General features: G+C 35.6%; 1 protein-coding gene across 2 annotated transcripts in view; it reads right to left on the bottom strand.

The window, feature by feature from the left end:
• Positions 1–21,989, bottom strand: part of ASZ1 (ankyrin repeat, SAM and basic leucine zipper domain containing 1) — a 69,203-nt gene that overhangs the window by 24,643 nt on the left and 22,571 nt on the right. Inside the window, exon 1 of one of the 2 annotated variants that reach the window (XM_082632403.1) lies at positions 13,944–13,954. The exons of the other annotated variant lie outside the window; for it this stretch is intronic. The gene's annotated coding sequence lies outside the window, so the exon portion shown is untranslated. Of the gene's footprint in view, positions 1–13,943; positions 13,955–21,989 lie in introns of those variants that run through there. 2 annotated transcript variants of the gene reach the window in all.

Consider the following 21,989-nt stretch of genomic DNA (forward strand, 5'->3'; position numbering starts at 1 on the left):
ATTGGCTCTATTTTCATCATAATTTTTTTAAAGATTTTTTTTGATGTGGACCATTTTTAAAGTCTTTATTGAATTTGTTATAATATTGCTTCTGTTTCATGCCTTGGTTTTTTGGCCACGAGGCGTGTGGGATCCTAGCTCCCTGACCAGGGATCGAACCCACACCCCCTGCATTGGAAGGTGAGGTCCCAACCGCTGGACCTCCAGGGAAGTCCCTCATATTTTGAATCTAACCACTTCTCACAACCTTGTTAGCCACTGTAAGCAGTTCAAACCATCATTATATCTCTCTGATTTATAGTTTTGTAACAGCCTCATAACTGCTCTCCATGCTTCTACTCTGGTCACTTACACTTTATTCTTTTTGGAAATGCAAGTTCTTCCCCTTGCGGAGACTGTGCAAGTGCTATTCCCTCCACCTTTCCCTAGACCTTCATATTGTGCACTCCTTCATCTTAATGAGAAAAGGTAACATGAAGGTGTGAGTGTCCCATTTGCTGGAAACTTATTACTGAAAATCATAAGTGAAATTTTCTGAATCTGTACTGAAATCTGTTCTGAAATTGTACTGAAAATTGAGGTTCTTCTAAGTATCAATTTCTCTTAGAATCTCAGAAACCAGCAGGGATATAATTTTTGGTCTGTAAATTGACATGGACATAAAATGGCTTCTTAGAGATGCTTATTTCATCCTAGATAATAAAACTACTAGACTAGTATAGTTTGCTGACTAAGAAGCTTCAGATCACTACTGGAAAATATGTTATAAAAAACGTTGCATTGGTTTCTAACTTCTAAGAAAAGTTGAATTTACTGAATGGAACAGCAAACTCCTATAAAAGCGTCTAGATTACCTAGACAGTGTATTACTCAGCTTCTAAAAGTTATTAAAGTTATTGATACCATGAATAGTGTTGCATGACAATTCTGAGAGCGGACAGAACAATTCTTCCAGTTGTTTTATATCTATAGAAACTTGTAATGTCTGTTGTTTCCTGACTGTTATAGATTAATGAAATCTAAATTAACTTTTCAATCTTATAAACTCTTATAAACAATTTTATAAACTTTTCAAGGAAGTTATAAAACTTTAAAATAACTGGTTTTCTCAAGTGACATGGTAACTGTGCTACTGATAACTTTACTTTCAATATTAATTTCCATCTTATTTATTTTCTGAGATTTAATATAAAGAATTCTTTACTTCCCATTCTCTCTTTAAATCACTGCAGTTTTGTTCTGGCTGCTCCTTCTAACACACAACTGCTTTGGCAAAGGTCAGGAGTTACTTGGACTCCTTTTATTTTTCTAGCACTTAAAGGTATGTATTTCAGAGGCTTCTGTCCTCAATACTCTTCCCTTTTCACTACATAAACACCATGCCTGTATGATCTCACCTACTCTCATGACTACTGTTAAAACACTGATGGCTGCTGAGTCTCTATCTCTAGCCCAGGCCTTGCTCCTGAGCTCCGGATCATAACTGTCACTTCTACCTGGGTACCCCAACAAAACTCAAAATCAACACATACCCAAATCTTAAGTCACCATCTTCCCACTAACACACAATACTCTGTTATTACCTATCTCTGTGAACAGCATCAGAGTCCAAGCATGGCCCAACCCAGAAACCTGGAATTTATCCATGACTCCTTGTGCCTTCATGTCTAAGCCAGCACTCCTGCCAGTGTTACCTCCTTCCCATCATTTGCATCTGTACTTTACACTCTCCTCCTTCTTCCTTGTGTTCAAGTCCTCATCACTTCTTACATGGATTACTGCATGCAACAGCATAACTAGCCTCCTTGTCTCCAGTCTTTCCTCCGCATCTGTAAATCTCATCAAATCAATTCACTGTTTAAAGTTTTCAAGGTTACACCTATGAGAATCTTCATGATAAGTCCTCTGTCTACCTCTCTACCATTTTAGCACCTGCAATCCTACTCCATCCTATTAAGAGACTTCAGCCATATCTGCAGGTATGAATTCGCCTCTCTCCTCTGAATGTCCTATTTTCAGAGTACTTTCTGGTTGAAATGTCTTTCACTTTTCTCTTCAACACATGTATTCATAATCTACCTCTGGGGTCTTATCTTAGAAGCCAACATGTCCACCAATTTTTTGATGCCCCATCTCATCTTAGATAGCAATTCCCCTCTCCTCTATGTTCTCATAGCACTCTGTACTTATTTTTATCAGTTCACCTTTCAGGCCAAAATTGTATTTGTTCAATTCATCTAGTTTCTCAACCAGATTATCAGTTCTTTGAGGATAATGATCCTGACCTGCCTCTATATCCACCCCCCACAACCCATGCGGTGACTAGTATAATGCTCTACTTCTGTGTTTTGTGTCATGCATACATTTAACACAGGCACGGTTTTCTCCTTATCTATTACATCATCACATGTCTACTGATTGTGTTAGTCAATGCATCTATATCCTTACTCTATATCCTTAGATTTGCCTAATGAGGGATACATGTTGAAATTTCCTGCTATAATTGTATTTTGATCTACTTCTCCCAGAATTTTAATAGGTTTCAATTTATGGATTTAGTAGCCATGTAGTTTAGTGCGTACAGGTTTGTACTTGCTATATTTTCATTGATTTTGTCTTTTTTCATAGTATAAAGTTCTTTATTCTGTGTATTGCCTTTAATAGTAGTAATAGCTGATATTGATAATCCTAATTTCTATGGGTTTAACCTTTACGTGTAAAGGGATTTTTTTAAAAAATTTATTTATTTTTGGCTGCATTGGGTCTTCGTTGCTATGTGCAGGCTTTCTCTAGTTGCGGCGAGTGGGGGCTACTCTTCCTTTCAGTGCGCGGGCTTCTCATTGTGGTGGCGTCTCTTGTTGCAGAGCATGGGCTCTAGGGCGCACAGGCTTCAGCAGTTGTGGCTCATGGGCTCTAGAATGCAGGCTCAGTAGTTGTGGTGCACAGGCTTAGTTGTTCCGCAGCATGTGGGATCTTCCTGGACCAGGGCTCGAACCTGTGTTCCCTGCATTGGCAGGCGGATTCTTAACCACTGTGCCACCAGGGAAGTCCCTGTAAAGGGATTTTTCATAACCTTTTTCTTCAAATTTTCTTGTAATAGCGTTTAGCTGTCTTTTGTTTTTTAAGTCAGTATCTCAGTTGAAAGATTCAGTCCATTCTCATTTAGCATAATGACTGATATAATTGACAATATTTCTTCTCTTTTGTTTTTGTTGGTGCAACAAAACTGCCATTCACTACATTTTTCCCCTTGAAAATCTGATGATTCTGATTTGCCTTTTAAAAAAAATAAATGGGGCTTCCCTGGTGGTGCAGTGGTTGAGAGTCCACCTGCCGATGCAGGGGACACGGGTTCGTGCCCCAGTCTGGAAAGATCCCACATGCCATGAAGCGGCTGGGTCCGTGAGCCATGGCCGCTGAGCCTGCGTGTCCGGAGCCTGTGCTCCGCAACGGGAGAAGCCACAAGAGTGAGAGGCCCGTGTACCGCGAAAGAAAGAAAGGAAGAAAGAAAGAAAGAAAGAAAGAAAGAAAGAAAGAAAGAAAGAAAGAAAGAAAGAAATGCCATTAAACATTACCCTGTTTCTCTGCTCTTAGCAAAACACGTATGACTCTCCTATAGGTAAGCAAGGCAAGACCTATTTCTCCTGATGAGACTTATGGTTTCTGCCTCCACCATGCCACATTCTCCCTGTTTACACTCAAACAGGATAAGACCTTTTGAATACTCTTAGCTCCCTTTCTTCTCTTAGGTGTCCCCCAACTCTCTGCAAACTATAGCTCTTAGATTTTGTTGGCATAATCTAGTATTTATTAGAATTTTACTTGCATTTTGTCTTGTCTGTTTCCAGAATCCTTATTTAGCACTCATATTTCACATTCCCAGTCCAATATAATCCATTAAATACATGTTTATCTAAGTTCATCCCTCTTCACTGCTTTCTCTTCACCCTCCTCCTTCATGAAGTCTCTGGTTCTTTTTGGTTTGGTTAGTCTTTCCTCAGCTGGGGTGCTTGGGTAATGCATTTTCTGAGTTCCTGCGTATCCTTGACCATCTTTCTTTCACCCTGACAGGCTTAGCTTGGTTGAGAATAAGATCTTTAGGTTGCAGGCCTTTGTCTAAATGAAAATATAATTTAATTCTTTTCTAGTTTCAGCTGTGCACATGGGAAATCTGATGTCACTCTAATCTTTTTACTTTCCTTTGTTAAACACTTAATTCTTTCTGCCTGGAAACTTGTAAAAATTTCCTCTTTGTTTTTAGAGTTTACACATTTTAACCAGAATTTATGCCTAGGAGTGTCTTTTTTTTTTTTTCCCCCTCATCAGTCCAAAACTAAAGTTCAGGAACTTTTCCAAAATGCAGTCTTTTTTTTTTTTTTTTTGACATTCAGTCTTGATAGAGTTTTTCAGCTTAGGAACCATTTCTTTTTTCTAGAATGTGTTTATTATTACCAATCTTCCATGTTCCTTTTTCTTCCCTGAATTTTGGATTCAAACACTACATTTTTTTAAGTTCCAAGAGATCTTTCTTCATGCTGCATTTAGATCTCATGTGCTCTTAATTTTTAATTCAGGTTTTTGCCTTTCTCTGTCAGCAATTTTATTGTACTAGGCAAATATTTTAGTTGTCAATCTTTTCTCTACCTGCTGGGAAGTTTTTTATTTCCTATTGCCTCTTTAGGGCTCAGGTCCCGTACTTGTAATATTCTTAATGGCAGAAATCCTTACAGATTGTGAAAATCAAAGAAGTTGCTTATGCAATGGATCTATAGTTTAAGGGCAGGCTGTTAGCTCCCTCCAGAAGTACCTTGAGAACTCTCTCAGCTTTCCTATCTTCCTGAACTTGCCCAACCTCATGGACAGAGACAACTCAGCCCATTTGTTTAGCTCCAAGTCTTTAAGAGTCTGGAAACCTAAGGCATTCATGCCAGATCAGCTTTACCCCAGGTCCACAGATCTCCTAATGTCAAACTTTTGCGGGATCAGCTGCTCTCCATCTAGGATTACGCCTGATAATTTCCTACCCTTGGGGAAAAGAGTTTGTCTGTTTTGCAGGGATAGGAAAAAAAGCCTGAATCCTTATCAACACCCAGCTCCCTTAAGGTCTCAGCAGCCCAAGGCTTGGGAAAGGCATAGCTTGGAGTTGAGAACACAGAGTATGAGAATGATGTTCTGGTAGCCAAGTTCCCAGATATGCTGTGTCATGTTTATAAGGGCCATTGCCAATCCAACATATATTCATCCACATTTTCATCTAGTAATTTTTTATTAAGCATCTGTGTGACTTTTTTAATATTTAAATATTTTGAGGCATATGAAATAACTTTTGTGTGAGGTTGGAACTCAGCATTTTTTTTATCCCTCTCCCACCCCCTCCCCCTTGGCAACCACCAGTCCATTCTCTCTGTCCATGATTCTGTTTCTGTTTCACAGATAGGTTCATTTGTGTCATATTTTAGATTCCACATATAAGTGATATCATACCGTATTTGTCTTTCTCTGACTTACTTCACTTAGTATGATCATCTCTAGGACCACCCATATTGCTGCAAATGGCATTATTTCATTCTATTTTTATGGCTGAGTGGTATTCCATTGTATGTATGTTCCACATCTTCTTTATCCATTCATCTGTTGATGGACATTTAGGTTGTTTCCATGTCTTTCTTGGCTGTTATGAATAGTGCTGCTAGGAACATAGGGGTACATGTATGTTTTTGGATTAGAGTTTTGTCTGGATATACGCCCAGGAGTGGGATTGCTGGATCTTACGGTAATTGTATTTTCAGTTTTCTGAGGAACCTCCTTTCTGTTTTTCACAGTGGCTGCACCAACTTACATTCCCACCAACAGTGTAGGAAGGTTCCCTTTTCTCCACATCCTCTACAGCATTTGTTATTTGTAGACTTTTTAATGATGGCCATTCTGACCAGCGTGAGGTGGTACCTCATTGTAGTTTTGACAAATTTCTCTAATAATTAGCAATGTTGAGCATTTTTTCATGTGCCACTTGGAGAAATGTCTCTTTAAGTCTCCCACCCATTTTTCAATTGGGTTGTTTGGTTTATTTTGTTGTTGAGTTGTATGAACATTTGTATTATTTTGGAAATTAAGCCCTTGTCAGTTGCATCATTTGCAAATATTTTCTCCCATTCTGTAGGTTGTCCTTTCGTTTTGTTTATGGTTTCCTTTGCTGTGCAAAAGCTTGTAAGTTTGATTAGGTCCCATTTGTTTTTGTTTTTATTTCTATTGCCTTGGGAAACTGACCTAAGAAAACATTGGTGCAAGTTATGTCAGAGAATTTTATGCCTATGATCTCTTCTGGGAGTTTTATGGTGTTATGTCGTATGTTTAAGTCTTTAAGCCATTTTATTTTTGTGTATGGTGTGAGGGTGTGTCCTAACTTCGTTGATTTACATGCAGGTGTCCAACTTTCCCAACACAACTTGCAGAAGAGACTTTTTCCCATTGTGTATTCTTGCCTTCTTTGTCGGAGATGAATTGACCATAGGTGTATGGGTTTATTTCTGGGCTTTCTATTCTGTTCTACTGATCCATATGTCTGTTTTTGTGCCAATAACATGCTGTTTTGATTAATGTAGCTTTGTAGTACTGTCTGAAGTCTGGGATGGTTATGCCTCCTGCTTGCTTCTTTTTCCTCAGGATTGCTTTGGCAATTCTGGATATTTTATGGTTCCATATGAATTTTAGGATTATTTGTTCTAGTTCTGTGAAAAATGTCATAGGTAATTTGATAGCGATCACATTAAATCTGCAGATTGCTTTGGGTAGTATGGCCATTTTAACAGTATTAAGTCTTCCAATCTAAGAGTATGGGCTATTTTTCCATTTCTTTGAATCATCTTCAGTTTCCTTTATAGTTCTCAGCATATAAGTCTTTCATCTTCTTGATCAGTTTTATTCCAAAGTGTTTTATTTTGGGGGGTACAATTTTAAAAGGTTTTTTGTTTTACATTCCCTTTCTGATATTTCATTGTTGGTATAAAGAAATGCAAGCAATTTCTGTATGTTAATCTTGCATCCTGCTACCTTGCTGAATATGTTTATCAGTTCTAGTAGTTTTTGTGTGGTCTTTAGGGTTTTCCATATAGAGTATCATATCATCTACATATAATGACAATTTTACCTCTTCCCTTCCAATGTGGATATCTTTTATTTCTTTTTCTTGTCTGATTGTTGTGACTAGGACTTCCAATACTATGTTGAATAGAAGAGGTGAGAGTGGGCATCCTTATCTTGTTCCAGATTTTAGTGGGAAGGCTTTCAGCTTTTTACCATTGAGGGTTATATTGGCTGTGGGGAACCCAGCATTTTTTACTCCTTAAAATAGCTATCCAAATCCCCAGCACCAAAATGATGATCCATTTTCTCCCTGCTAGTTTGAAATGCCACATTAATCATATATAATAATTTCATGTATTCTTGGATTTCATCCTAGATTTTCTTTTCTGTTTTACTTTTAGCAATCAGCAATTGAGAGCTTTCCACCAATACCACACAGTTTAATTATTGTGATTTATTTTTTAACATCTTTATTGAAGTATAATTGCTTTACAATGCTGTGTTAGTTTCTGCTGTAAAACAAAGTGAATTAGCTATATGTATACATGTATCCCCATATCCCCTCCCTCTTGTGTCTCCCTCCCACCCTCCCTATCCCACTCCTCTAGGTGGTCACAAAGCACTGAGCTGATCTCCCTGTGCTATGAGGCTGCTTCCCACTAGCTATCTATTTTACATTTGGTAGTGCATATATGTCCATGCCACTCTCTCACTTTGTCCCAGCTTACCCTTCCCCCTCCCCATATCCTCAAGTCCATTCTCTAGTAGGTCTGCATCTTTATTCCTGTCTTGCCCCTAGGTTCTTCATAACCTTATTTATTTATTTTTTTAGATTCCATATATATGTGTTAGCATACAGTATTTGTTTTTCTCTTTCTGACTTACTTCACTCTGTATGACAGACTCTAGGTCCATCCACCTCACTACAAATAACTCAATTTCGTTTCTTTTTATGGCTGAGTAATATTCCATTGTATATATGTGCCACATCTTCTTTATCCATTCATCTGCTGATGGACACTTAGGGTGATTTACTTTTGACATAAGGCAAATTATACATTGTAACTCTTCTTTTAAAAAGGACATATTGATTTTTTTTAATTACTTAATTCACACATATGTATTAATACTTTTCCCTTAGAATACTACTGATAATCACTGATAAGAGTTGGGTATCGTTCCAGATCTTAGCAAACAAAAAGCGCAAATTTTACATATATAAACATATGTATGCAGAAAAAGAAGACATTTTAAAATATAAATAATATCATGCTATTTATGCAATGTCTTGCCAATAAATGAATTGAAAACTCTTTAAGTTCCCTTTGAATATTACTTTGTCTGAATCACACAGGTTTTGATACCAAGGCTTTAATTGTTGTTCAATTCTAAGTTTTACCACTTTTCTTTTCAGTTCCTCTTTAATCCAGAAGTTACTAAAATGTATAATTTAAATACCCAATTTTATGCATTGAGGAGGCTTTTGGTTGTTAAATTCTAAATTCATTACATTGTAGTTAGTGAAAGTGTTCTATAAGACATCACTTTTTAAAAAGGAATTTATTAAAGCTTCCTTTATGGCCTAGAACATAACCGTATTTTAAAAACAATCCATGTACAGTTGAAAATAATTTATATATATAAATTATGTTAGTGTCAGAATTCTAAATAAATATCAATTAGATACACTTTTTAAGTGTTATTTGAATCTCCTATACCTTTAATTTGTCTAATACATTTATACTAAAGTCTTCAAATATAATTATAGATTTTCCATTTCTTTTTCAGTTCTGTAATTTTCATTTTATATATTTTAAAGCCATTTATATTAAAACTATCTTGTTAAAATTTTGCTTTTATCAAAATGAACACTTCCTCTTTCTTCCCTTAAATAATTTATTACCCCAGGGGGTTTTTTGTTTCGTTTTGTTTTGTCTTGGTATCTACCACGTATAAGTACTTTCTAAGTGAACAATATTTTCTTATCATTTTATTTTCAACCATTATTATTGTAGTTTAGTTGTGACTTTATTGGATTTTGGTTTTAGCCATATGTGAGTTACTATATTTTAATCAGTGAGCTTTACCAATTAGTTTTCTTTTTTATTAATATGGTTAGACTTATTTTTTACATTATATTTTTGCAGTTTTTATTTATCATGCTTCCATGGTAAATATATGCATTTATGTCTCCTTTTTAGTCTTGTTAGACTGATCAAGTTCTATTTGTTCTATCCACCCTCTACCTCCCCCCACCCCACCCCTTTATCTAAAAGCTTGTAACGTCCTTCTTTTCTTCTGGGACAACAGTCCCTCCTTATCCACAGGGGATATGTTCCAAAACCCCCAGTGGATGCCTGAACCGCAGACAGTACCAAACCCTATATATACTATGTTTTTTTCCTATACTAACAGAAAAAATGGGTAGCATAAACAGTGTGGATACGCAGGACAAAGGGATGATTCATGTCCTGGGTGAGACAGCAAGAGATTTAATAACATTACACAGAATAGCATGCAATTTAAAACTTATGAACTGTTTACTTCTGGAATTTTCCATTTAATATTTTCAGACTGCAGTTGACTGTGGGTAAGTGAAACCACAGAAAGCAAAACAGCAGATAAGGAGGGGGGAACTACTGTGCTTACTTTTAAATCCTTTTCACCACCTTCCTAACACCCTTCACCTTACCATTCAACAAAAACTAAAGTTAATCAATAACTTTGGTCTCATCTGAAGAGAGAAGTTTACTTTTATTTTGCTTCATTCTCTCCTCAGCCACCCAAATTACAAACTTGTTATCATGGAAATTTAGTATAACATTGTCTTATAATCACATACTCTTTTTTTTTTTTTTTTTTTTTACAGCCAGTAGTTATTTAGATTTACCAATATGCTTACTAATTTCTTTGTTCAACACTATATCTTGCATCCCATTGCCTCTGGGTTTATTTTTCTTTTTGTAGCAAACTTTTTAGATGTTATTTTTAAGTCAGTTGAATAGCAGTTCTTGACTGGGAACACTTATCTATGAAATATGTGGGAGGTATTTTAGTTTATAAAAATGATTGCACAGAGCTTTTGCCATTTAATGGGTGAGGGTGAGGGGTGCTAAATATCTTGCAATACACAGTACAATCTCATTCAAAATGTCAGTTGTACCTATGCTGAAGATGATAACTTTAAGTTCTTGTATATATGAAAATGTCTTTATTTTGCCTTTACTCTTGAATGACAGAATGGCTAAACACAGAAGTACAGTTCAAAGTTTATTCCTCAGACCATTTGTCTTCTTCCATATATAGTTGTTATTAAGAAGTCTAACATTAGATGGTCATTTCTTGATAGGAACTGTCTTGATAAACTGTCTTTTCTATAGGTAACTTTTAGGAATTTTGCCTTTATTCTTGATATTTTGAAGGTTATTGTGATGTGTCTTTATATTTTAATTTTAAATTAAAATATGTTATATATCTTTATCACTTTGTATGTATAAATTTTATTTTGCACTTGGTAGATCTTTCGATCCTAAGGACTTATGTGTTCAGTTTAGGAACATTCTTAGACATTACTGCTTCAAATACAGTCTATCTTCCATTTTCTCCTTCTGGAACTCTTATTAGACAAATGTTATAACTTCTGGCGAGGTTCCCCATGTCTCTTACCTTTTTCTTTGTAACTCTTTGTGTTGTACATTCCAGGAGATTTCCTCACATCTATCTTCCAGTCCACTCATTAGGTCTTCAGTTGAGTCCTATCTGCTATTCTTTATAGTACTTAGGTTTAATATTCAATAATAGTTTCTTTTGTCATAATGCACTCTACTTGTTTCATAATTCCTGTTTGTTATGCTGTGGAAGCAAATCCTTCTTTTATTGCTTAGAGGAATACAGTCCTTTTCAGATTCTTCTGTTTTTTCTACTTTATCTAGTCTAAGACACCTTTTGTTGGATTTGTTGCCCTTGTTTTGTGATGCTTATGTTCTCTAGGTTTTGGTGATCTGTGGTTATGCACCCATCTTCTGGCCTATAAAGACCCCTCAAGCATGGAAAACTCAAGCCAGCAACCCTGGCCTGGACTATAAGTAATGCAGTTCTTAGGGATTGCCAGAGAGGGTTCCCATTTGTTTCTTTCTTTACTCCTTTTCCATCCCAGAAATAACTCCCTTTCTTGTTTCAAATAGAAGTTTATTAAAACTTTAAGGATGTCTAAAGTTTGCTGTGGAAGGGCAAAACTTTAGCATATGTTCAGTTTAACATCTTGAAGTCATAAACCTACTTTTCAGAAAATTCCTGGTCTTTTCTGGGTCATGTTTTTCTTTCAGAATTTTTAGAACCATCTCATCAAATTAAAACAATTCCCTTGGCACTCTAAATAAGATGTTTAATTTTACAAACTAATTTAGATAAAAAACAAATGTCTTTTTTTAATGCTGAGTCATCCCAGCCAAGAACATGACATGTCTATTTATTCAATCTCCTTTTGTTTTAGTCAGTATAGTTTTAAACTTCTCTTCATTTGTATCCTTCACATTTCTTTTACATTTACCTTTGGATATTTATGGGGTTTTGCTCTTGAGACTGGGATCTATTACCTAAATGTATTCTCAAGCTGGCTATTATCTGTAAATTGGAAACCAACTGAATTTTGCATATTAGTTAAAAGAAAGCTATCTCACTTTATGATTACTATTTCTAACAGTTTCTGAGTTCATGCTTGGGTTTACCAGGCATATATTCATATAATCTAAAATATAAATTTGTCCCCTCTTTCCTAATAAAAAAGGCCTAATAGTTTGATCCAAGGTAACATAATTCAGTGGTTTAGAACAATGATTGGCTGGTTTTTTTCTGTAAAGGGCAAGAAAATAAATATTTTAGGCTTAATGGGGCATACACGGCTGTGTCATAACCACTCAACTCTGCTACTGTAGCACACAGTAGCCGTAGACAATACATAAAGGAATGAGCATGGCTCTGTTCCAATCACACTTTAAAGGTTTGCAAAAATCCTAGCTTAGAGTATAAGAAGTATACTTATAAATGTAAGTCAGTCAGTCTGCCTAAGTTAAAATCTAGTCTTCAGTATTTATTGGCCATGTAACCTTAGGCAAGTTTGTTAAACTCTCATTGCCTCAGTTTCCACAACTTTATATGGGCATAATAATAGTTTCTGCATTTGTGGCACCTATTTGTGATATTATCATAATATGTGGTAAAGAAATAATGTTCAATAATTAGAATAGTACTAGGCATAAAATAAATGCTCTGTCATTATTAGCTATTTTTATTATTATTTGTGTCTCTTGTTTTCTTCTCTTACATAACTAAATTGCCTTACAGTTCCCAAAACAATGTAAGACAAAAAGAGCTTATAGTAAGCATCCTTATTTTGTTCTTGACAGTAATGCAAATGCTGTTAGCGTTTCTCTGATAAGGATATGACTTGTTTTGGGTTCAGATATATGTGTATGAAATTAAGAACTATTCACCTAATCAAATTTTACTAAAGTTACAAAAATCAGAATAAGAGTTTAACGTCTATAAAAACACCCTTCTGACATCTATTATAATGATAACCTTTTAAAAAAGCTCTTGACATATTTATAAAATGTATTTCTCTAATATTGAACTATTTTCCTATGAAATAGAAGTTCTGACATGAATCCCATTTGATTATTGTATATTACTCATTTATTTTGGAGATAACATTCACCCCGATGATACTTCATTAAGGGATTTTTGTATTTATAGTCATAACTGAGATTGATTTATAAAGTTTGTTGGACTGGCTAATTTTTTTTAACTCAATTTTAAAATTAGAATTACGTTTGCTTTATAAAAAAGAACTGAAAGGCTTCTCTCTCTCCCTTCTTTTATACTCTGGAACTCCTCAAATTGTATTAGTGTAATCTATTCCTTGGAAGTTTAAAAGAAATGACCTTTAAACTCTCTGAGTCCAGGACTTCTTTTGGAAGTTGGCTTTATGACAATTTTTCTCAAAAGACAGATAAAAATCACAACATAAAAATTAAGAAAAACAACAACCAAAAACAGCATAAATTAAAAAATACAAACTAGAAATAGCATCTTCAACACATGTAACAATAAAAATCTAAGAGATCCAATACACAAAAAGGTCTTATAAATCAGTAAGACACATGTAGACCACCAAATAGAAAACTGGTCAAAAAAGGTCAAACGCAATTAATAGAAATATATATAAGCCACTAACAAAAATGTGCAAGACTAATCAAGTAAGTATTATTGAAGAGCATGCAAACTAAAATGAAGTATTATTTACAAATCAGATTAGAAAATTCAGAATATCAAATATCTGGTGATATCACTGTGTGGGTTCTTTCAAATACTGTGGGAGGTAATCTAAAGTGATTCCACTTTTTCAGAAAACAATTTGGCAGCATCTATCACAATTCTAAATATACATATATGAGTCAGAAACTCCACTTTACGAATGTATTCTATAGAAAACCTACCCAAGTTGCCAGAGATGTTCACTGTAGCATTTTTTGTAATATTAAAAAACTGAAAACAATCCAAACGTTCTTCAATAAAATGTTAGGTTAATTAATGATACCTTATCCACAGAGTGGAATATTATGCAGCCATTATAAACAAGAGAACTATATCTATACATACTGGCAGATATACTGTCCATGAAACACTGTCCAGTTAAATAAGCCAATTGCAATACAGCATATAGCACAAAATCCCATTTAAAAATAAAGGGGGGAGGGGACCTTCAAGACGGCGGAGGAGTAAGATGTGGAGATCACCTTCCTCCCCACAAATACATCAAAAATACATCTACATGTAGAACAACTCTACAGAACACCTACTGAATGCTGGCAGAAGACCTCAGACTTCCCAAAAGGCAAGAAACTCCCCACATACCTGGGTAGGACAAAAGAAAAAAGAGACAAAAGAATAGTGATGGGACCTGAACCTCTGGAAAGGAACTGTGAAGGAGGAAAAGTTTCCACACACTAGGAAGCCCCTAGTAGGTGCTGAATTCTGATTCATTTTCTACTCTAATATCATATGATCTGCTTACATAACTTATAACTGGCTGAATGAAATGTGCTTTCTCATCCTTCTCGGCCTACACATGCACCATCCTCTACACTGAATATTCTTTACTGCCATCTTCAGTTTGCTAAATCCGATTCATTCTTCAAACCTCAGTTCAAAAGATAAACCTCTGGGAAGCTTTCACTTGTCATCTTCATCTCAGTTAAATTCTAATTTATATTCCTAGAGACACGCTCTACTATCTCTAATCTTACAATTTTGTTAAATGCCTATAGTATTATAATCTCTTCTACCATACTATCCAATATAATAGTGTCAGGTACTGGGTCTTTTATTTTGTGTCTCCTAGTACTTAGCATATATTGTTAACAACACCCAGTTGAATTTACTAATGATATTGTCGGCTTTTTAATTCATCTACCAAACCTTCTCAAAATTGTTAACGATCAAGAGTTGGTTAACAAGAATAAAGTTTATGTACAAGTTTTTTTCTCTGGATGATACAGAGCCTTTTATTCATCTCACTTTCTAGTTATTTCATTTCAATAAAACCTCCACTAGAGGGCATACAAGGAAAAGTATTGATAGAACCAAAACTCAGTCTGACAGAGAAAAAATAAATGTACCTTTTAAGTGATATATTTATTACTTCTCTGTACCAAGGGGAAGATGGCTAGTGTGCCATCTTGTCATATTTTTACTGTACAGGTCAGTATTATCTACTGTTTTTAGTGTGCTTTAAACAATTAGCTTTTAGCTAGGAGATTAATGAAATAACTATGATAAAGGAGATTTTGAAAATGATAAAAGGCTGTGAATTGAACATCCATTTCTACTTATTACAGTAGTTTTATTAGATCAACCCTTCCACTAGCAAAGGCTATAAAAGCTGATAAAATGCAAAATATGTTTGAAGGCATTGTAGTAGACCAAGGCAGCTAAAACATGAGAAGTCAAGATCCTGGGGAGAAAAGAAGCATCTGTTGAATTGAGTCCCACATTCTCTGACACATTTCCCCTTGAGACGTTTGCCAGTTCCTGGATGGCATAAGTAGAAAGCAGTATCTCTAGGCCTTTTTTTTTTTTTTTTTTTTTTTGCTAGAGACACAAAAATTGAAGTTAAGAGCTACCAACCAAGAACTTCAAGGACTAATAGTCTGGAAAAAAGGGAATAGCAGAAAAGCAGCCCTGCAGAGAAGGGATCTTCTGCTGGGCTTTTCCCTTCAAGGCATTTGCATATTCCTAAAATACACAAAATATGCACAGGGAGGGAGTAAGGAAGACTACAAATTAGCTGCTAAAAGGCTGAAAAGCTAAGAGGGGCTTTTAGCATTCCTATAAAACTGAGGAGACAAAATTTGGCATTCATGACCCTCAAAGGGAGAGTGGCTCAAGTAAACACCCAAGTTTCAGTTGCGACCACTGAAGGGCTATGAGGGAAACAGACTAAACCCAACACCCAGACTTGAACCACTGTAATCCCTGATTAGATCAAGGTTCTAACTGCCAGTCAGAAGAAAATTAAATATTTCAGGAAGCAAACAGACCTATATAAATGTTCATACATAATATCTATTATTCAATCAAAAATTACTAGGCATTTTAGGAGACAGAACCAAGTGACCAAAAGAAAAGAGAAAGAAATAATAAAAACAGACCTATAGATGTTATCAGAAACACACTTTAAAAATAAGTGTGATTAATATGCTCCAGAAAATAGAAAGCAAGTGAAAATTTAATTAGAGACCTGAATTTTAAGGAAAAAACAGAGGCAAGCAGAAATTCTGGACTGAAAATTTGGATTACTGAAATTAAGAAGGTAATAGATAGGTTTAATAGCAGATTAGCTATAGCAGAAGAGGATTAGTCACCTGGAAGCTAGGCCACGAGAAAATACTCAGGGAACTACTGTAATAAATGGAGAGAAAAAAGGATGGAAAATAAAGAAAAGAATGTTGACATATGTGATATGGGTGTAATGGCCTAAATCCCAGCAAAAGAGAAGACAGAGGATGAGGCAAAAGCAGTATGTGAAGAAATGCTAGAAATATGAAATATATCAAACAACAGATTCAAGTTCTATGAACCCCAAGCTGAACATATTTAAAGAAAACCAAACCTAGGGTTATCATAGCAAAGTTGCCCAAAACAAGAGACAAATAGAAAATCTCAAAAAACTGTCACCTGATAAAATCAACACCTTCAAAAGATCAATAAGGGCCTCCCTGGTGGCGCAGTGGTTGAGAGTCCGCCTGCCGATGCAGGGGATACGGGTTCGTGCCCCGGTCTGGGAGGATCCCATATGCCGCGGAGCAGCTGGGCCCGTGAGCCATGGCCGCTGGGCCTGCGCATCCGGAGCCTGTGCTCCGCAACGGGAGAGGCCACAACAGTGAGAGGCCCGCATACCGCAAAAAGAAAAAAAAAAAAAAAAAAAAAAAAAAAGATCAATAAGACTAACAGCTGGCTTTTCAATAGAAACAATGGAGTCCAGGAGATAACCATAATAGATTTAACATACCAAAAGGAAGTTAACTCCTAACCTAGAAATCTATGATCAATGAAAGTCACTTTCAAAATTAAAGTGAAATAAAAAGGTTTCAAACAAGAAGACTTGGTCACCAGAAAATACACTAAAGAAAGGTTTTCAGAAGAAAAATGACTCCTGATTGAAACATGAAAATATAGGATGAAATTAAGAGCACCTGAAAGGATGAATATGGGAGTAAAACTAAATAAAAGTAGATAATAATAACAACATAATTGATGACAATAAAATGATGATAATAATGTATTGTCAGGTTTAAGATACATATAGGTTAGGAATATATGACAACAATAGCACAAAGGCAGGGGTGGCATGGGCAAATGGAGTTAAAATATTCTAAGATTCTTGCCACTGTCCAGGAATTGGAGAAAGTACTAATTTATAATAGACTCTAGGAAGCAGACAATACATGTTATAATCTCTAGAGTAGCCATTCAAAGAATAGAAAAATGAGTAGCAAGATAGGAAACTGAATAATAAAAAGATTAATCTAAAAACAGTATTGGAAAAGAGCACTAATTAAATGGAACAGATACATCAGTATGTACCCTAAATGCAAATGGACTAAATATTCCAGTTAAAAGGAAACTATTATTAATTAATCTGGATCAAAAAAGAACTATATGTTGCTTACTTTACGTAAAAATACATAGAAAGGTTGAAAGCAAAAAGATGGAAAAAGATATATAAACACTAACTAAAAGAAAGCTGATATAACCAGACTAATATTAGACAGAGTATATTATAATAAAGAAGAATTATTAGACATACAGAGGAGCATATGTGTATGGTGTTAGGGAGTGTTCTAATTTCATTCTTCTACATGTAGCTGTCCAGTTTTCCCAGCACCACTTATTGAAGAGGCTGTCTTTTCTCCATTGTATATCCTTGCCTCCTTTGTCATAGATTAGTTGACTATAGGTGCGTGGGTTTATCTCTGGGCTTTCTATCCTGTTCCATTGATCTATATTTCTGTTTTTGTGCCAGTACCATATTGTCTTGATTACTGTAGCTTTGTAGTATAGCCTGAAGTCAGGGAGCCTGATTCCTCCAGCTCCATTTTTCTTTCTCAAGATTGCTTTCGCTATTCGGGGTCTTTTGTGTTTCCATACAAATTGTGAAAGTTTTTGTTCTACTTCTGTGAAAAATGCCATTGGTAGTTTGATAGGGATTGCACAGAATCTGTAGATTGCTTTGGTTAGTATAGTCATTTTCACAATACTGATTCTTCCAATCCAAGAACATGGTATATCTCTTCATCTGTTTGTATCATCTTTAATTTCTTTCATCAGTGTCTTATAGTTTTCTGCATACAGGTCTTTTGTCTCCTTAGGTAGGGTTATTCCTAGGTATTTTATTCTATTTGGTGAAGTGATAAATGGGAGTGTTTCCTTAATTTCTCTTTCAGATTTTTCATCATTAAGGTACAGGAATGCAAGAGATTTCTGTGCATTAATTTTGTATCCTGCTACTTTACCAAATTGATTGATTAGCTCTAGTAGTTTTCTGGTAGCATCTTTAGGATCCTCTATGTATAGTATTATGTCATCTGCAAACAGTGACAGTTTTATTTCTTTTCCGATTTGGACTCCTTTTATTTCTTTTTCTTCTCTGATTGCTGTAGCTAAAACTTCCAAAACTATGTTGAATACTAGTGGTGAGAGAGGACAACCTTGTCTTGTTCCTGATCTTAGTGGAAATGGTGTCAGTTTTTCACCATTGAGAACGATGTTGACTGTGGGTTTGTCATATATGGCCTTTATTATGTTGAGGAAAGTTCCCTCTGTGCCTACTTTCTGGAGGATTTTTATCATAAATGGGTGTTGAATTTTGTCGAAGGCTTTTTATGCATCTATTGAGATGATCATATGGTTTTTCTCCTTCGATTTGTTAATATGGTGTATCACATTGATTAATTTGTGTATACTGAAGAATCCTTGCATTCCTGGAATAAACCCCACTTGACCATGGTGTATGATCCTTTTAATGTATTGTTGGATTCTGTTTGCTAGTATTTTGTTGAGGAGTTTTGCATCTATGTTCATCAGTGACATAGGCCTGTAGTCTTCTTTCTTTGTGACATCTTTGTCTGGTTTTGGTGTCAGGGTGATGGTGGCCTCATAGAATGAGTTTGGGAGTGTTCCTCCCTCTGCTATATTTTGTAACAGTTTGAGAAGGATAGGTGTTAGCTGTTCTCTAAATGTTTGATAGGATTTGCCTGTGAAGCCATCTGGTCCTGGAATTTTGTTTGTTGGAAGATTTTTAATCACAGTTTCAATTTCAGTGCTTGTGATTGGTCTGTTTATATTTTCCATTTCTTCCCTGTTCAGTCTCAGAAGTTTGTGCTTTTCTAAGAATTTGTCCATTTCTTCCAGGTTGTCTACTTTATTGGCATAGAGTTGCTTATAGGAATCTCTCACGGTTCTTTGTATTTCTGCAGTGTCAGTTGTTACTTCTCCTTTTTCATTTCTAATTCTATTGATTTGAATCTTCTCCCTTTTTCTCTTGGTGAGTCTGGTTAAAAGTTTATCAATTTTGTTTATCTTCGCAAAGAGCCATCTTCTAGTTTTATTGATATTTACTATTGTTTCCTTCATTTCTTTTTCCTTTATTTCTGATCTGATCTTTATGATTTCTTTCCTTCTGCTAACTTTGGGGATTTTTTGTTCTTCTTTCTCTAGTTACTTTAGGTGTAAGGTTAGGCTGTTTATTTGAGATGTTTCTTGTTTCTTGAGGTAGGATCGTACTGCTATAAATTTCCCTCTTAGAACTGCTTTTGCTCCATCCCGTAGGTTTGGGGTCATCGTGTTTCCATTGTCATTTGTTTCTAGGTATTTTTTGATTTCCTCTTTTATTTCTTCAGTGATCTCTTCGTTATTAAGTAGTGTATTGTTTAGCCTCCTCGTGTTTGTATATTTTACAGATTTTTTCCTGTAATTGATATCTAGTCTCATAGGGTTGTGGTCGGAAAAGATACTTGATACGATTTCAGTTTTCTTAAAATTACCAAGGCTTGATTTGTGACATAAGGTATGATCTATCCTGGAGAATGTTCCATGAGCACTTGAGAAGAAAGTGTATTCTGTTGTTTTTGGATGGCATGTCCTGTAAATATCAATTAAGTCCATCTTGTTTAATGTATCATTTAAAGCTTATGTTTCCTTATTTTCATTTTGGATGATCTGTCCATTGGTGAAAGTTGGGTGTTAAAGTCCCCTACTATGATTGTGTTACTGTCGATTTCCCCTTTTATGGCTGTTAGCATTTGCATTATGTATTGAGGTGCTCCTATGTTGGGTGCATGAATATTTACAATTGTTATATCTTCTTCTTGGATTGATCCCTTGATCATTATGTAGTGTGCTTCTCTGTCTCTTGTAATAGTGTTTATTTTAAAGTCTATTTTTTCTGATATGAGAATTGCTTCTCCAGCTTTCTTTTGATTTCCATTTGCATGGAATATCTTTTTCCATCCCCTCATTTTCAGTCTGTATGTGTCCCTAGGTCTGAAGTGGGTCTCTTGTAGACAGCATATATATGGCTTGTGTTTTTATGTCCATTCAGCCAGTCTGTGTCTTTTTTTGGGAGCATTTTATCCATTTACATTTAAGGTAATTATTGATATGTATGTTCCTCTTACCATTTTCTTAATTGTTTTGGGTTTGTTATTGTAGGTCTTTTCCTTCTCTTGTGTTTCCTGCCTAGAGAAGTTCCTTTAGCATTTGTTGTAAAGCTGGTTTGGTGGTGCTGAATTCTCTTAACTTTTGCTTGTCTGTAAAGGTTTTAATTTTTTTGTCGAAAATGAATGAGCTCCTTGCTGGGTAGGATAATCTTGGTTGTAGGTTTTTCCCTTTCATCACTTTAAATATGTCCTGCCACTCCCTTCTGGCTTGCAGAGTTTCTGCTGAAAGATCAGCTGTTAACCTTATGGGGATTCCCTTGTATGTTATCTGTTGTTTTTCCCTTGTTGCTTTTAATATTTTTTCTTTGTATTTAAATTTTGATAGTTTGATTAATATGTGTCCTAAAAATAGCACTGCCACATGACCCAGCACTCCCACTACTGGGCATATAACCTGAGGAAACCATAATTCAAAAAGAGTCATGTACCACAGTGTTCACTGCAGCTCTATTTACAATAGCCAGGATCGGAAGCAACCTTAGTGTCCATCAACAGATGAATGGATAAATGGAATGCATATATATGGAATCCAAAAAAAAGAAAAGAAAAAGGTTCGGAAGAACCTGGAGCAGGACAGGAATAAAGACGCAGACATAGAAAATGTACTTGAGGACATGGGGAGGGGGAAGGGTAAGCTGGGATGAAGTGAGAGAGTGGCATGGACTTATATATACTACCAAATGTAAAACAGATAGCACAGGGAGATCAGCTCAGTGCTTTGTGACCACCTAGAGGGGTGTGATAGGGAGGGTGGGACAGAGACGCAAGAGGGAGGAGATATGGGGATATATGTGTATGTATAGCTGATTCACTTTGTTATAAAGCAGAAACTAACACATTATTGTAAAGCAATTATAGTCCAATAAAGATGTTAAAAAAAAAGAAACTGCAATAAATTAGATTGGTTGGAGCTAATGTCTGGGTGTGGGAGAGCAGTGAGAGATAAGGCGTGTACATCATGTTAAAAAATTTTAACTTCTCTGGAGATGAAGGTAAGCTATTTAAGGATGTTTAAGGATTTTTTTGAGCAGGGGAATAACATGATTGGGCTGCATTTTGGACAGATCATTCTGTAGCAATATGGAAGCAAGAATTCTCTTGCTTTATGTTAGGCAAAACTGGAAGCCAGGAGTATTATGAGGAGCTCAGTGCAATGATCCTGACAAGAAATAATAAGGATCTGAATCAAGACAAGAGCACTAAGAATAAAAATATGATACAGAGTGAACTTGAGAAATGTTTAGTAAGAATAGACAGGATTTGGTTGGGTGGTTAGAGGAGAAAGTAAAGGATTAGAGGAGTCAAGGATGGCGCTCAGGTGTCTGTTTTGTGCTAGACTGTGGCATCATTAGCTGATATAACAAGAGGAAAATAAACATGCTTCAAGGTAGATGTAGTTCTAGAGTTTGATGCATTGTGATGCAGTTTTTGCACCAAGGGAAAAAGTGTGATAGAGCAGGCCAGGTTAAACATATAAGTTAAATACAGAGGAGAGAGATCTTAGCAAAATTTAAAACTTCTGCTCCACCAAAGGCTCTGAGTATGAAAAGACAGGCCTTGTATCTAGAATATACAAAGAACTCTCATAATTTATTAGTCAACTAACAAACAATCCAAATAGAGACT

Source organism: Mesoplodon mirus (assembly GCF_964341445.2).
Source record: "Mesoplodon mirus genome assembly, chromosome: 9".
Lineage (NCBI taxonomy): Eukaryota > Metazoa > Chordata > Mammalia > Artiodactyla > Ziphiidae > Mesoplodon > Mesoplodon mirus.